We start from the raw sequence: 14,915 nt of genomic DNA, 5'->3' as shown, positions 1-14,915 counted from the left end.
TACAGTGCAGTGTTTGATTATCTCAGGGCCTCTGCAGGTAGTGGAAGTAATGAGCAGTGGGTTTTATTGCACCTTTTCTTTGCAGTTTGTTTTGCAGAAAAAAAACAATAAATAAATAAAATAATAAATCAGCCCATTTTATTAGTGAAAATGAACTTGTTGTGAATTGTATTTGATTTTAATACTGCCACCAAGCATTGAACTTCTCAATTAAAAACATGTTTTTGTGTTGGTCGGTGCAATTGGGTATGCTGGTATTTGGAAATTAACATTTGGAAACGGCAGCAAGCCCTGTTGAGCCCAGTAAGTAGAAATCATCTTGCTAGAGTTAATTCCTTGGTCATTTCAATGTGATGGTAGTTGCCCCAAAATCAAACTTCTGCAGTGAATAGCAGAGGAAATAAACGTGTAGTGATATGTTTTATACACATTGATCAGCTGTGTTGCGTGTGGTTATTGGATAGAGAGTGGCACCGCACTGATCACAAGGAGGAGTTTTGCAGTAGAAAGGGGATGCAGCTATGTGAGTATGGCCCTCTTACACTGAAACGCCAATTAGCTGGAGCGCTGTGTGAAACGCTAATGCAGCCAGAGTGCAGTGTGAAACACCACTGCAGCCAGAGCACTGTGTGAAACGTCACTGCAGCCAGAGCACTGTGTGAAACGCTAATGCAGCCGGAGCGCTGTGTGAAATGCTAATGCAGCCGGAGCGCTGTGTGAAACGTCACTGCAGCCAGAACACTGTGTGAAACGTCACTGCAGCCAGAGCACTGTGTGAAACGTCACTGCAGCCAGAGCACTGTGTGAAACGTCACTGCAGCCAGAGCGCTGTGTGAAACGCCACTGCAGCCAGAGCGCTGTGTGAAACGCTAATGCAGCCGGAGCACTGTGTGAAACGTCACTGCAGCCAGAACACTGTGTGAAACGTCACTGCAGCCAGAGCACTGTGTGAAACGTCACTGCAGCCAGAGCACTGTGTGAAACGTCACTGCAGCCAGAGCACTCTGTGAAACGTCACTGCAGCCAGAGCACTGTGTGAAACGCCACTGCAGCCAGAGTGCTGTGTGAAACGCCACTGCAGCCGGAGCGCTGTGTGAAACGCTAATGCAGCCAGAGCGCTGTGTGAAACGCTAATGCAGCCGGAGCGCTGTGTGAAACGCTAATGCAGCCGGAGCGCTGTGTGAAACGCTAATGCAGCCGGAGCACTGTGTGAAACGCTAATGCAGCCAGAGCACTGTGTGAAATGCTAATGCAGCCAGAGCGCTGTGTGAAACGCCACTGCAGCCAGAGCGCTGTGTGAAACGCTAATGCAGCCAGAGCACTGTGTGAAACGCTAATGCAGCCGGAGCACTGTGTGAAACGCTAATGCAGCCAGAGCACTGTGTGAAACGCTAATGCAGCCGGGGCGCTCTGTGAAACGCCACTGCAGCCGGAGCGCTGTGTGGAACGCTACTGCAGCCGGAGCACTGTGTGAAACGCTAATGCAGCCAGAGCGCTGTGTGAAACGCTAATGCAGCTGGAGCGCTGTGTGAAACGCTAATGCAGCCGGAGCGCTGTGTGAAACGCCACTGCAGCCGGAGCGCTCTGAGAAATGCTAATGCAGCCGGAGCGCTGTGTGAAACGCTAATGCAGCTGGAGCGCTGTGTTAAACGCTAATGCAGCTGGAGCACTGTGTGAAACGCTACTGCAGCTGGAGCGCTGTGTTAAACGCTAATGCAGCTGGAGCACTGTGTGAAACGCTACTGCAGCCGGAGCACTGTGTGAAACGCTAATGCAGCCGGAGCGCTGTGAGAAACGCCACTGCAGCCAGAGCGCTGTGTGAAACGCCACTGCAGCCGGAGTGCCGTTAGAATGACTTTGAGTGTTGATCCAAGTAAGTGAACTCAATATTTTGTGCACACAGGGGATCTTATACAATTGAAAATCAATACAAAAATGTATGCCAGTGATTGATTTAACAGACTAAAATGATCTTAGATCAATATGTACAATACTGTGCATACACATTAGCATATTGTGCATAATGTTTTTAATGTTAACCCCATTGTTGTCTTTTGTACAGAAATATTATTATTATTATTATTATTAGTCACCTTTTGGTCGGAGAAACAAGTCAGTCTACTTCTAAGTAAGCTTCTCTTGATCGGTTGTCTTAAATTAAAACAGTTTCTATTTGACTGTGCAGCTGATTTGACACTGTGCTATGATGCAGCATTACAACACTTAAAAACAGAATGCAATACTGTGGCGGTTTGCCCCGCGCCTGCGTATTTTGTGTTTTATGTTGTCTGTTATATGTATTATTGTAGTGGTGCGCGGAATGTGGGTTATGTAGCACAGGTGATGTAAAATGTATATTTGTATTTAGGCACGGGGATTGCACAATCACTTCACATGCAGATTAAAGTGTGTATTTGTATGGAGGCACGGGGATTGCACAATTAGTTCTCATGCTGGGATTCAACTGAGTGATTAATTAGTAATTGAATCCCAGCACAGCTGTCTATACATAGATGCATGAATCACACTGGGTTGTGTGTACAGCAAGGAGGTACAGGAGAGAGAAAGGAGAACAAAATAATAATACTAATAACAATTGCTACACGTGCTGTGTCTACACCAGCCCACTACTTGTTATAGGTCAGTGTTTGTTTGTCTGTTTGTTTGGCCACTGTGCCGTTTATTTTGAGTGTTTTGTTTTGTACATCTGTTTTATTTGTTAATTTATAATAAGCCAGTGCAACAGCACATTTCACTCACCACTCTGTGTGTTTCTTCCTGCCCTGACATCACCACACAAGCCAAACTGTCACAAACACCATCAAGCACAATGTAGTATTTATCAAATAGGTGGATTTGTATTTGGTTACAGTATTCTCATTCCATTGCAAAGTGTGGCAAAAGACTATTCTGTCTACAATTCAGTATAGACACATTGATACAATACCAGATTTAAAATACTGTCCAATAAAAAAATAAGAATTGAAATCTGCATATAGTTCCATTCTCAAAGCAAATGACAATGTTACACACCTTTGCCATTATATGAGTTAGAAAAGGCACTAGACCTGCAATCTAATCAGTTTTTGTCGTAATACTTGGAAGGGTAATACACTGGTACATACAGCGCTCGACCATCGGTTTTTGGAAATGGTACAAAACTGTTTGTGGAATCAAGTAAGTTTCCTATCTTCCCTTGTAAATATCTATCACAAAAATGTAAAATATAACATATCTTAATTGTTTCCATGCTCTTTACAAAACAATCACACAGTGAATGGCTGCATTTTGTTTAGTCTATTTGAATAGAAACTGGCATGGTGCTTTTGTGCAATGCTTTAACATGGTGCTGGGTATGTTGCTTTTCCGTTTCTTAGCGTTTGTGCAATCAGAAGCTACTTTGTGTTGGAAGACCTCATCCTGCAGCCCAGCCATTCATCTTGTAGATGAGATTTAAAAATGAATGTCATGTAAACTCTTCATTATAGATAATTTGATCAAAGTATGTTGTCCTAATTTCAACTAGAAACAGAAGTGCCTTGCTCTGCATTATATCAATGTATATGTAAAGCACAGAAAACATTGACAGTTATTGCAGTATGACCAGAGGCTGTGGTGGGATGGCATCATTTCTAATAAAGCTTTAACATTCAGGAGCAGCACTTAGCTGTCACTATACATTTCATTTTATACTTAATAAGAACATGAGAACGTAAGAAACGAGAGGAGGCCATTCGGCCCCTCTTGCTCGTTTTGGTTGTCAGTAGCTTATTGATCCCAGAAGCTCATCAAGCAGCTTCTTGAAGGATCCCAGGGTGTCAGCTTCAACAACATTACTGGGGAGATGGTTCCAGACCCTCACAATTCTCTGTGTAAAAAAGTGCCTCAATTTTTCTGTTTTGAATGCCCCTTTATCTAATCTCCATTTGTGACTCCTGGTCCTTGTTTCTTTTTTCAGTTTAAAAAAGACCCCTGGGTCGACATTGTCTATACCTTTTAGAATTTTGAATGCTTGAATCAAATCACTGCGTAGTCTTCTTTGTTCAAGACTGAATGATTCAATTATTTTAGCCTGTCTGCATACGACATGCCTTTTAAACCCGGGATAATTCTGGTCGCTCTTCTTTGCACTCTTTCTAGAGAAGCAATATCCTTTTTGTAACGAGGTGACCAGAACTGAACACAATATTCTAGATGAGGTATTACTAATGCATAGTAAAGTTTTAACATTACTTCCCTTGATTTAAATTCAACATTTTTCACAATATATCTGAGCATATTGTTGGCCTTTTTTTATAGCTTCCCCACATTGTCTAGATGAAGACATTTCTGAATCAACATGAACGCCAAGATTTTTTTCATAGATTCCTTCTTCAATTTCAGTATCTCCCATATGATATTTATAATGCACATTTTTATTTCCTGTATGCAGTACCTTACACTTTTCTCTATTAAATTTCATTTGCCATGTGTCTGCACAGTTCTGAATGCTGTCTAGATCATTTTGAATGACCTTTGCTGCTGCAACAGTGTTTGCCACTCCCTAATCCATGTGCATGCATTTCCTTGAATCCCTACTGCGTTCAGTTTGAGAATTAATCTTTTATGCGAGACTTTGTCAAAAGCTTTCTGGAAATCTAAATAAACCATGTCGTATGCTTTGCAATTATCCATTGTCAATGTTGCATCCTCAAAAAAATTAAGCAGGTTAGTTAGACACAATCTCCCTTTCCTTAAACCATGCTAACTGTCTCCCAGGGTAATTTTCCATTTTTGATCTTATAGTTTCCATAAGTTTACATATAATAGAAGTCAGGCTTATTGGTCTGTAGTTACCTGGTTCGGTTTTGTCTCCCTTTTTGTGCATCAGTATTACGTTTGCAATTCTCCAGTCTGTCGGTACAACCCCTGTGTCAAGAGACTGCTGCATGATCTTGGTTAGCGGTTTGTAAATAACTTCTTTCATTTCTTTGAGTACAATTGGGAGACTCTCATCCGGCCCAGGAGATTTGTTTATTTTAAGAGCTCCTAGTCCCTTTAACACTTCTGCCTCTGTTATGCTAAAGTGACGGAGCAGCCGCAATGACAGGCAGACATTCAGTTGTAGCGGCAAGAGTGAAAGAAGTTGCACTGGCTGCTCAAGCAACACATTGCTTCATTCATAGAGAGGTATTGGCAGCCAAGAAATTATCTCCAGAACTTAATGATGTCCTTGGTATAGTAGTTAGAATGGTGAATTTTGTGAAAGCAAATGCACTCAATTCTCGCATCTTTTCTGCTATGTGTGAAGAAATGGGGGCTGACCACCATCACTTACTGACACGTTGATGTGTGGTGGTTGTCGCGTGGTAAAGTATTAAACCAAGTGTATGAACTATGTTGTGAACTTGAAGTCTTTCTGTCTCAAAAGAAGTCTCCCTTGGCAGAATACTTTAAGGATTTATAATGGCTGGCCAAGCTTGCATATCTGGCAGATATATTTGATCACTTCAATCAGTTGAATCTTTCTATGCAGGGAAATGTATCAAGTGTGTTTGAAATGGCTGACAAGATCACAGCTTTTAAAAAGAAGCTCAAAGTCTGGAAAGAAAGAGACGAGCGCGATTGTTTTGACATGTTCCCGTCTTTTGCATTTATGGTTCTGATGACAGTAAAGATCTTCTCACTCGCCTGCGTGAAATTATTTCATCCCATCTAAAATTAACTATCCAAAAATGTGAAGAGTATTTCCCCTCTGACACTAATCCACAGAAAGTAAAACAATGGGCTCATGACCCATTCTCATCTCTAGGCACAGAAACCTCCTTGTTGCCATCGTTGGAGGACAAGTTGCTGGAATTGTCAAGTGATGAGGGTCTGAAGTTACAATTTCAAAAACTTACTCTACATGTTTTCTGGATCAAAGTCAATACAGAATACCCACAACTCAGTGAACTGGCAGTCAAAACCTGACTCCCATTTCATTCTACTTACCTGTGCGAAAGTGGATTTTCAGCAATGACTGCAACTAAAACTGCAACTAAAACTAAATACCGAAACAGGCTGTGCATTGGTCCGCAGTTGTTTTTGGAAGACAGCAGTTCGGTCCCTGGCATCAAAAACGTTGAGAAACACTGTCTTTTGGCTTAGAAAGAAAGAAAGTTGTCATCTACACTGAGGTTAGCTGAACCACTTGTCTACACTCCTCCTTTTTTTCTCTCCGCTCCACCCCCTCTCTGTCTTCCTCCCCAGGTTTTTGTACAGTGATATATCACTGTGTGGACGGGTACGCACAGTGATGCAGTTCCATTAGGTACTCGTACAAAAACCCTGGACACTTCTACAAACCTGCTTCACACTTTTCTTGGAATTGCAAATCATTCTGGATTTGAGCAATGTTTTATTTACATTTTTGGGAATACACCATGTTTATTCTATTGTACTCCTTATATTTTAAAAAACTTTACTGTGATTATAGTTTACTGTGTAGGTGCTGTCTTCTACAACACTGTGATTTATAGTTTATTGTGTAGGTGCTGTCTTCTACAACACTGTGATTTATAGTTTACTGTGTAGCTGCTGACTGTGCTACAGCACTGATTATAGATTACTGTGTAGGTGCTGTCTGTGCTACAGCACTGATTATAGTTTACTGTGTAGATGCTGTCTGCTACAACACTGTGATTTATAGTTTACTGTGTAGGTGCTGTCTGTGCTAAAACACTGTGATTATAGTTTACTGTGTAGGTGCTGTCAGTGCTACAACACTGTGATTATAGTTTACTGTGTAGGTGCTGTCAGCTACAACACTGTGATTTATAGTTTACTGTGTAGGTGCTGTCTGTGCTACAACACTGTGATTATAGTTTATTGTGTAGGTGCTGTCTGCTACAACACTGTGATTATAGTTTACCGTGTAGGTGCTGTCTGCTACAACACTGTGATTTATAGTTTACTGTGTAGGTGCTGTCTGTGCTACAACACTGGGATTATAGTTTATTGTGTAGGTTCTGTCTGCTACAGCACTGTGATTATAGTTTACTGTGTAGGTGCTGTCTGCTACAGCACTGATTATAGATTTCTGTGTAGGTGCTGTCTGTGCTACAGCACTGATTATAGTTTACTGTGTAGGTGCTGTCTGCTACAACACTGTGATTTATAGTTTACTGTGTAGGTGCTGTCTGTGCTACAACACTGTGATTATAGTTTATTGTGTAGGTGCTGTCTGCTACAACACTGTGATTATAGTTTACTGTGTAGGTGCTGTCAGCTACAACACTGTGATTTATAGTTTACTGTGTAGGTGCTGTCTGTGCTACAACACTGTGATTATAGTTTATTGTGTAGGTGCTGTCTGCTACAACACTGTGATTATAGTTTACCGTGTAGGTGCTGTCTGCTACAACACTGTGATTTATAGTTTACTGTGTAGGTGCTGTCTGTGCTACAACACTGGGATTATAGTTTATTGTGTAGGTTCTGTCTGCTACAGCACTGTGATTATAGTTTACTGTGTAGGTGCTGTCTGCTACAGCACTGATTATAGATTTCTGTGTAGGTGCTGTCTGTGCTACAGCACTGATTATAGTTTACTGTGTAGGTGCTGTCTGCTACAACACTGTGATTTATAGTTTACTGTGTAGGTGCTGTCTGTGCTACAACACTGTGATTATAGTTTATTGTGTAGGTGCTGTCTGCTACAACACTGTGATTATAGTTTACTGTGTAGGTGCTGTCTGCTACAACACTGTGATTTATAGTTTACTGTGTCGGTGCTGTCTGTGCTAAAACACTGTGATTATAGTTTACTGTGTAGGTGCTGTCTGTGCTACAACACTGTGATTATAGTTTACTGTGTAGGTGCTGTCTGTGCTACAACACTGTGATTATAGTTTATTGTGTAGGTGCTGTCTGCTACAACACTGTGATTATAGTTTACTGTGTAGGTGCTGTCTGCTACAACACTGTGATTTATAGTTTACTGTGTAGGTGCTGTCTGTGCTTCAACACTGGGATTATAGTTTATTGTGTAGGTGCTGTCTGCTACAACACTGTGATTTATAGTTTACTGTGTAGGTGTTGTCTGTGCTACAACACTGTGATTATAGTTTACTGTGTAGGTGCTGTCTGTGCTACAACACTGTGATTATAGTTTACTGAGTACGTGCTGTTTGTGCTACAGCACTGATTATAGTTTACTGTGTAGGTGCTGTCTGTGCTACAACACTGTGATTTATAGTTTACTGTGTAGGTGCTGTCTGTGCTACAACACTGTGATTATAGTTTACTGTGTAGGTGCTGTCTGTGCTACAACACTGTGATTATAGTTTACTGTGTAGGTGCTGTCTGTTACAACACTGTGATTATAGTTTACTGTGTAGGTGCTGTCTGTGCTACAACACTGTGATTATAGTTTACTGAGTACGTGTTGTTTGTGCTACAGCACTGATTATAGTTTACTGTGTAGGTGCTGTCTGCTACAACACTGTGATTTATAGTTTATAGGTGCTGTCTGTGCTACAACACTGTGATTATAGTTTACTGTGTAGGTGCTGTCTGTTACAACACTGTGATTTATAGTTTACTGTGTAGGTGCTGTCTGCTACAACACTGTGATTTATAGTTTACTGTGTAGGTGCTGTCTGCTACAACACTGATTATAGATTACTGTGTAGGTGCTGTCTGTGCTACAGCACTGATTATAGATTAATGTGTAGGTGCTGTCTGTGCTACAGCACTGATTATAGTTTACTGTGTAGGTGCTGTCTGTGCTACAGCACTGTGATTATAGTTTACTGTGTAGATGCTGTCTGCTACAACACTGTGATTATAATTTACTGTGTAGGTGCTGTCTGCTACAACACTGTGATTATAGTTTACTGTGTAGGTGCTGTCTGTGCTACAACACTGTGATTATAGTTTACTGTGTAGGTGCTGTCTGTGCTACAACACTGTGATTATAGTTTACTGTGTAGGTGCTGTCTGTGCTACAACACTGTGATTATAGTTTACTGTGTAGGTGCTGTCTGTGCTACAACACTGTGATTATAGTTTACTGTGTAGATGCTGTCTGCTACAACACTGATTATAGTTTATTGTGTAGTTGCTGTCTGTGCTACAGCACTGTGATTATAGTTTACTGTGTAGGTGCTGTCTGTGCTATAGCACTGTGATTATAGTTTACTGTGTAGATGCTGTCTGCTACAACACTGTGATTATAGTTTATTGTGTAGGTGTTGTCTGTGCTGCAGCACTGTGATTATAGTTTACTGTGTAGATGCTGTCTGCTACAACACTGTGATTATAGTTTACTGTGTAGGTGCTGTGTGCTACAACACTGTGATTATAGTTTACTGTGTAGGTGTTGTCTGTGCTACAACACTGTGATTATAGTTTACTGTGTAGGTGCTGTCTGCTACAACACTGTGATTATAGTTTACTGTGTAGGTGCTGTCTGTGCTACAACACTGTGATTATAGTTTATTGTATAGGTGCTGTCTGTGCTACAACACTGTGATTATAGTTTACTGTGTAGGTGCTGTCTGTGCTACAACACTGTGATTATAGTTTACTGTGTAGGTGCTGTCTGCTACAGCACTGTGATTATAGTTTACTGTGTAGGTGCTGTCTGTGCTACAGCACTGTGATTATAGTTTACTGTGTAGGTGTTGTACAGTGTGAGCGGAATTTCACAAAGTCACTCACCGCTCATAGTAAACTTCCATTCCACTCCATTAGCTCTGCTCCGGGTCTTCTATTAAACATATCATTGGCGCGCAAGCTTTCAACAGAAATTGAGAACAGTACTGTAGTAGAGAGCGGCAAGGGAAAGATTTGTTTATATTTGATCAGATATGTCAAAGCAAAGTGCCTTTGGATCGGTATTTCGGAAATAGTAAAACATCAGAGAAACATAATCGAGATGAGGAATGCGATGAGGAATGCGATGAGGAATGCGATGAGGAATGTGATGAGAATGCGATGAGGAATGCGATGAGGAATGTGATGAGGAATGCAATGAGGAATGAGGAGGAATGAGATGATGAATGTGATGAGGAATGAGATAAGGAATGAGATGAGGAATGTGATGAGGAATGAGATGACAAATGTGATGAGGAATGAGATGAGGAATGTGATGAGGAATGAGATGAGGAATGTGATGAGGAATGAGATGCCAAATGTGATGAGGAATGAGATGAGGAATGAGATGAGGAATGTGATGAGGAATGAGATGACAAATGTGATGAGGAATGAGATGAGGAATGAGATGAGGAATGTGATGAGGAATGAGATGACAAATGTGATGAGGAATGAGATGAGGAATGAGATGAGGAAAGAGATGAGGAATGTGATGAGGAATGTGATGAGGAATGTGATGAGGAATGAGATGACACATGTGATGAGGAATGAGATGAGGAATGAGATGAGGAATGTGATGAGGAATGTGATGAGGAATGTGATGAGGAATGTGATGAGGAATATGATGAGGAATGTGATGAGGAATGAGATGAGGAATGAGATGAGGAATGAGATGAGGAATGAGATGACAAATGTGATGAGGAATGAGATGAGGAATGAGATGAGGAAAGAGATGAGGAATGCAGTGAAAGGGAAGAAGGATGGGAAAAGATGAGGAAATGCTCAACCTTCAACAGAAAATATGATGCCGCGTATATAACGTATGAGTTTATTCCAAGCGGGGATGAAGAATGCCCAAAACCTCAATGTGTTGTGTGTGATGTGATTCTGAGCAACAAAGCTATGAAACATTCAAAAATGATTCGTCACCTGGAAACCAAACACCCGAACTTAAAAGAAAAGCCAGTCAAATTTTTCCAACAGAAGCAAGATGAAGTGAAGTCTCAACAGAAACTACTGCACGCCGCCACAACAACAAATGAAGGTATGTTAAAAGCATCATACCGGCTGGCCCTTCACATAGCCAAATGCAAGTCACCATTTACAATCGGTGAAAAATTAATAATGCCTCCAATAATAGGTGCCTGTCGTGAAGTCTTGGGGGTTACAGCTGCCAGAAAAGTTAGTGGCATTCCTCTGTCAAACAATACTGTCTCACGTAGAATTACTGATATTGCAGAAGATATTGAATCACAATTGATAGAGAGAGTGAAAGTGTCAGGCTGGTTTGCAATTCAATTGGATGAGTCGATGGACATTTCCAGTGCCGCAGTTCTTATTGTGTATGTGTGCGGTGCACATGAAGGGGCGAGTATGTGACGGGACATGGACTCCAGTGGCACTGCTGCATTGGAATAACGAGTTTGTGACAGGAAGTGGACTCCAGTGGCACCTCTGCATTGGAATAACGAGTATGTGACAGGATGTGGACTCCAGTGGCTCCGCTGCATTGGAATAACGAGTATGTGACAGGACGTGGACTCCAGTGGCTCTGCTGCATTGGAATAACGAGTATGTGACGGGACGTGGACTCCAGTGGCACTGCTGCATTGGAATAACGAGTACGTGACAGGACGTGGACTCCAGTGGCACCGCTGCAATGGAATAACAAGTATGTGACAGGACGTGGACTCCAGTGGCTCCGCTGCATTGGAATAACGAGTATGTGACGGGATGTGGACTCCAGTGGCTCTGCTGCATTGGAATAACGAGTATGTGACGGGACGTGGACTCCAGTGGCACCGCTGCATTGGAATAACGAGTATGTGACAGCACGTGGACTCCAGTGGCTCCGCTGCATTGGAATAACGAGTATGTGACAGGACCTGGACTCCAGTGGCTCCGCTGCATTGGAATAACGAGTATGTGACAGGACGTGGACTCCAGTGGCTCCGCTGCATTGGAATAACGAGTATGTGACGGGACGTGGGCTCCAGTGGCACTGCTGCATTGGAATAACGAGTATGTGACGGGACGTGGACTCCAGTGGCTCCGCTGCATTGGAATAACGAGTATGTGACAGGACGTGGGCTCCAGTGGCACCGCTGCATTGGAATAACGAGTATGTGACAGGACGTGGGCTCCAGTGGCACCGCTGCATTGGAATAACGAGTATGTGACAGGACGTGGACTCCAGTGGCTCCGCTGCATTGGAATAACGAGTATGTGACAGGACGTGGGCTCCAGTGGCACCGCTGCATTGGAAAAACGAGTATGTGACGGGACGTGGACTCCAGTGGCACCGCTGCATTGGAATAACGAGTATGTGACAGGACGTGGACTCCAGTGGCACCGCTGCATTGGAATAACGAGTATGTGACAGGACGTGGGCTCCAGTGGCACCGCTGCATTGGAATAACAAGTATGTGACAGGATGTGGACTCCAGTGGCTCCGATGTGTTGGAATTTGCACTGACATAAGAACATAAGAACATAAGAAAGTTTACAAACGAGAGAAGGCCATTCGGCCCATCTTGTTAGTTTGGTTGTTAGTAGCTTATTGATCCCAGAATCTCATCAAGCAGCTTCTTGAAGGATCCCAGGGTGTCAGCTTCAACAACATTACTGGGGAGTGGGCCTTTTAAACCCAGGATAATTCTGGTCGCTCTTCTTTGCACTCTTTCTAGAGCATTTATATCCTTTTTGTAACGAGGTGACCAGAACTGAACACAATATTCTAGATGAGGTCTTGCTAATGCATTGTTAAGTTTTAACATTACTTCCCTTGATTTAAATTCAACACTTTTCACAATATATCGAAGCATCTCAGCCTTTTTTATAGCTTTCCCCACATTGTCTAGATGAAGACATTTCTGAGTCAACATAAACTCCTAGGTCTTTTTCATAGATTCCTTCTTCAATTTCAGTATCTCTCATATGATATTTATAATGCACATTTTTATTGCCTGCATGCAGTACCTTACACTTTTCTCTATTAAATTTCATTTGCCATGTGTCTGCACAGTTCTGAATGCTGTCAAGATCATTTTGAATGACCTTTGCTGCTGCAACAGTGTTTGCCACTCCTCTGATTTTTTTGTCGTCTGCAAATTTAACAAGTTTGTTCTATACCAGAATCTAAGTCATTAATGTATATTAGGAATAGCAGAGGACCTAATACTGATCCCTGTGGTACTCCACTGGTTACCTCGCTCCATTTTGAGGTTTCTCCTCTAATCAGTACTTTCTGTGTTCTACATGTTAACCACTCCCTAATCCATGTGCATGCATTTCCTTGAATCCGTACTGCGTTCAGTTTGAGAATTAATCTTTTAGGCGAGACTTTGTCAAAAGCTTTCTGGAAATCTAAATACACATTTGCAATTATCCATTGTCAATGTTGCATCCTCAAAAAAATCAAGCAGGTTAGTTAGACAAAATCTCCCTTTCCTTAAACCATGCTGACTGTCTCCCAGCGTAATTTTCCATTTTGGATCTTATTATAGTTTCCATAAGTTTACATATATTAGAAGTCAGGCTTATTGGTATGTAGTTACCTGGTTCGGTTTTGTCTCCCTTTTTGTTTTACGTTTACAATTCTCCAGTCTGTCGGTACAACCCCTGTGTCAAGAGACTGTTGCATGATCTTGGTTAGCGGTTTGTAAATAACTTCTTTCATTTCTTTGAGTACAATTGGGAGCCTCTCATCCGACCCAGGAGATTTGTTTATTTTAAGAGCTCCTAGTCCTTTTAACACTTATGCTAAAGTGACGGAGCAGCCGCAATGACAGGCAGACATTCAGTTGTAGCGGCAAGAGTGAAAGAATTTGCCCTGGCTGTTCAAGTAACACATTGCTTCATTCATAGAGAGGTATTGGCAGCCAAGAAATTATCTCCAGAATTTAATGACGTCCTCGGTATAGTAGTTAGAATGGTGAATTTTGTGAAAGCAAATGCACTCAATTCTCGCATCTTTTCTGCTATGTGTGAAGAAATGGGGGCTGACCACCATCACTTACTGACACGTTGATGTGTGGTGGTTGTCGCGTGGTAAAGTATTAAACCAAGTGTATGAACTATGTTGTGAACTTGAAGTCTTTCTGTCTCAAAAGAAGTCTCCCTTGGCAGAATACTTTAAGGATTTATAATGGCTGGCCAAGCTTGCATATCTGGCAGATATATTTGATCACTTCAATCAGTTGAATCTTTCTATGCAGGGAAATGTATCCAGTGTGTTTGAAATGGCTGACAAGATCACAGCTTTTAAAAAGAAGCTCAAAGTCTGGAAAGAAAGAGACGAGCGCGATTGTTTTGACATGTTACCGTCTTTTGCATTTATGGCTATTTGATGACAGTAAAGATCTTCTCACTCGCCTGCACGAAATTATTTCATCCCATCTAAAATTAACTCTCCAAAAATGTGAAGAGTATTTCCCCTCCGACTCTGATCTATGGAAAGTAAAACAATGGGCTTGTGACCCATTCTCATCTCTAGACACCGAAACCTCCTTGTTGCCATCGTTGGAGGACAAGTTGCTGGAATTGTCAAGTGATGAGGGTCTGAAGTTACAATTTCAAAAACTTACTCTACATGTTTTCTGGATCAAAGTCAATACAGAATACCCACAACTCAGTGAACTGGCAGTCAAAACCTGACTCCCATTTCATTCTACTTACCTGTGCGAAAGTGGATTTTCAGCAATGACTGCAACTAAAACTGCAACTAAAACTAAATACCGAAACAGGCTGAGCATTGGAAAGAGGTTCTTGTCTGAAATTCATCCCCGGATTGAAAAACTTGTGTCTACAAGGCAGGTACAGAAATCTCATTAAAAGTCTGGTGCGTGAATCTATCTAATTTTTAAAAAAAAAACAAAAAAAAAAAACATAATATTTCTATTGTGCAAATTCTGATTATTACTGTGTATAAAAAATGACCATGCTCACTGTCACATTTACATGTAACCCTTATAATTATAAAGTTAAATGCACAAATCTCAACAGAAAAAAAACATGCAAAAATGGCCTGGTCATTAAAGCAGTCTGCAGTAGTTTAGGAAGACAGCAGCCCGGTCCCT

The 14,915-nt window shown here is 41.6% G+C and overlaps 1 protein-coding gene across 1 annotated transcript in view; it reads left to right on the top strand.

The window, feature by feature from the left end:
• Positions 1-14,915, top strand: part of LOC117426406 (T cell receptor alpha chain MC.7.G5-like) — a 160,499-nt gene that overhangs the window by 24,409 nt on the left and 121,175 nt on the right. The window lies entirely within an intron of this gene.

This window comes from Acipenser ruthenus, chromosome 11, assembly GCF_902713425.1.
Source record: "Acipenser ruthenus chromosome 11, fAciRut3.2 maternal haplotype, whole genome shotgun sequence".
NCBI lineage: Eukaryota > Metazoa > Chordata > Actinopteri > Acipenseriformes > Acipenseridae > Acipenser > Acipenser ruthenus.
This window is presented reverse-complemented; position numbering and strand designations above follow the sequence as displayed.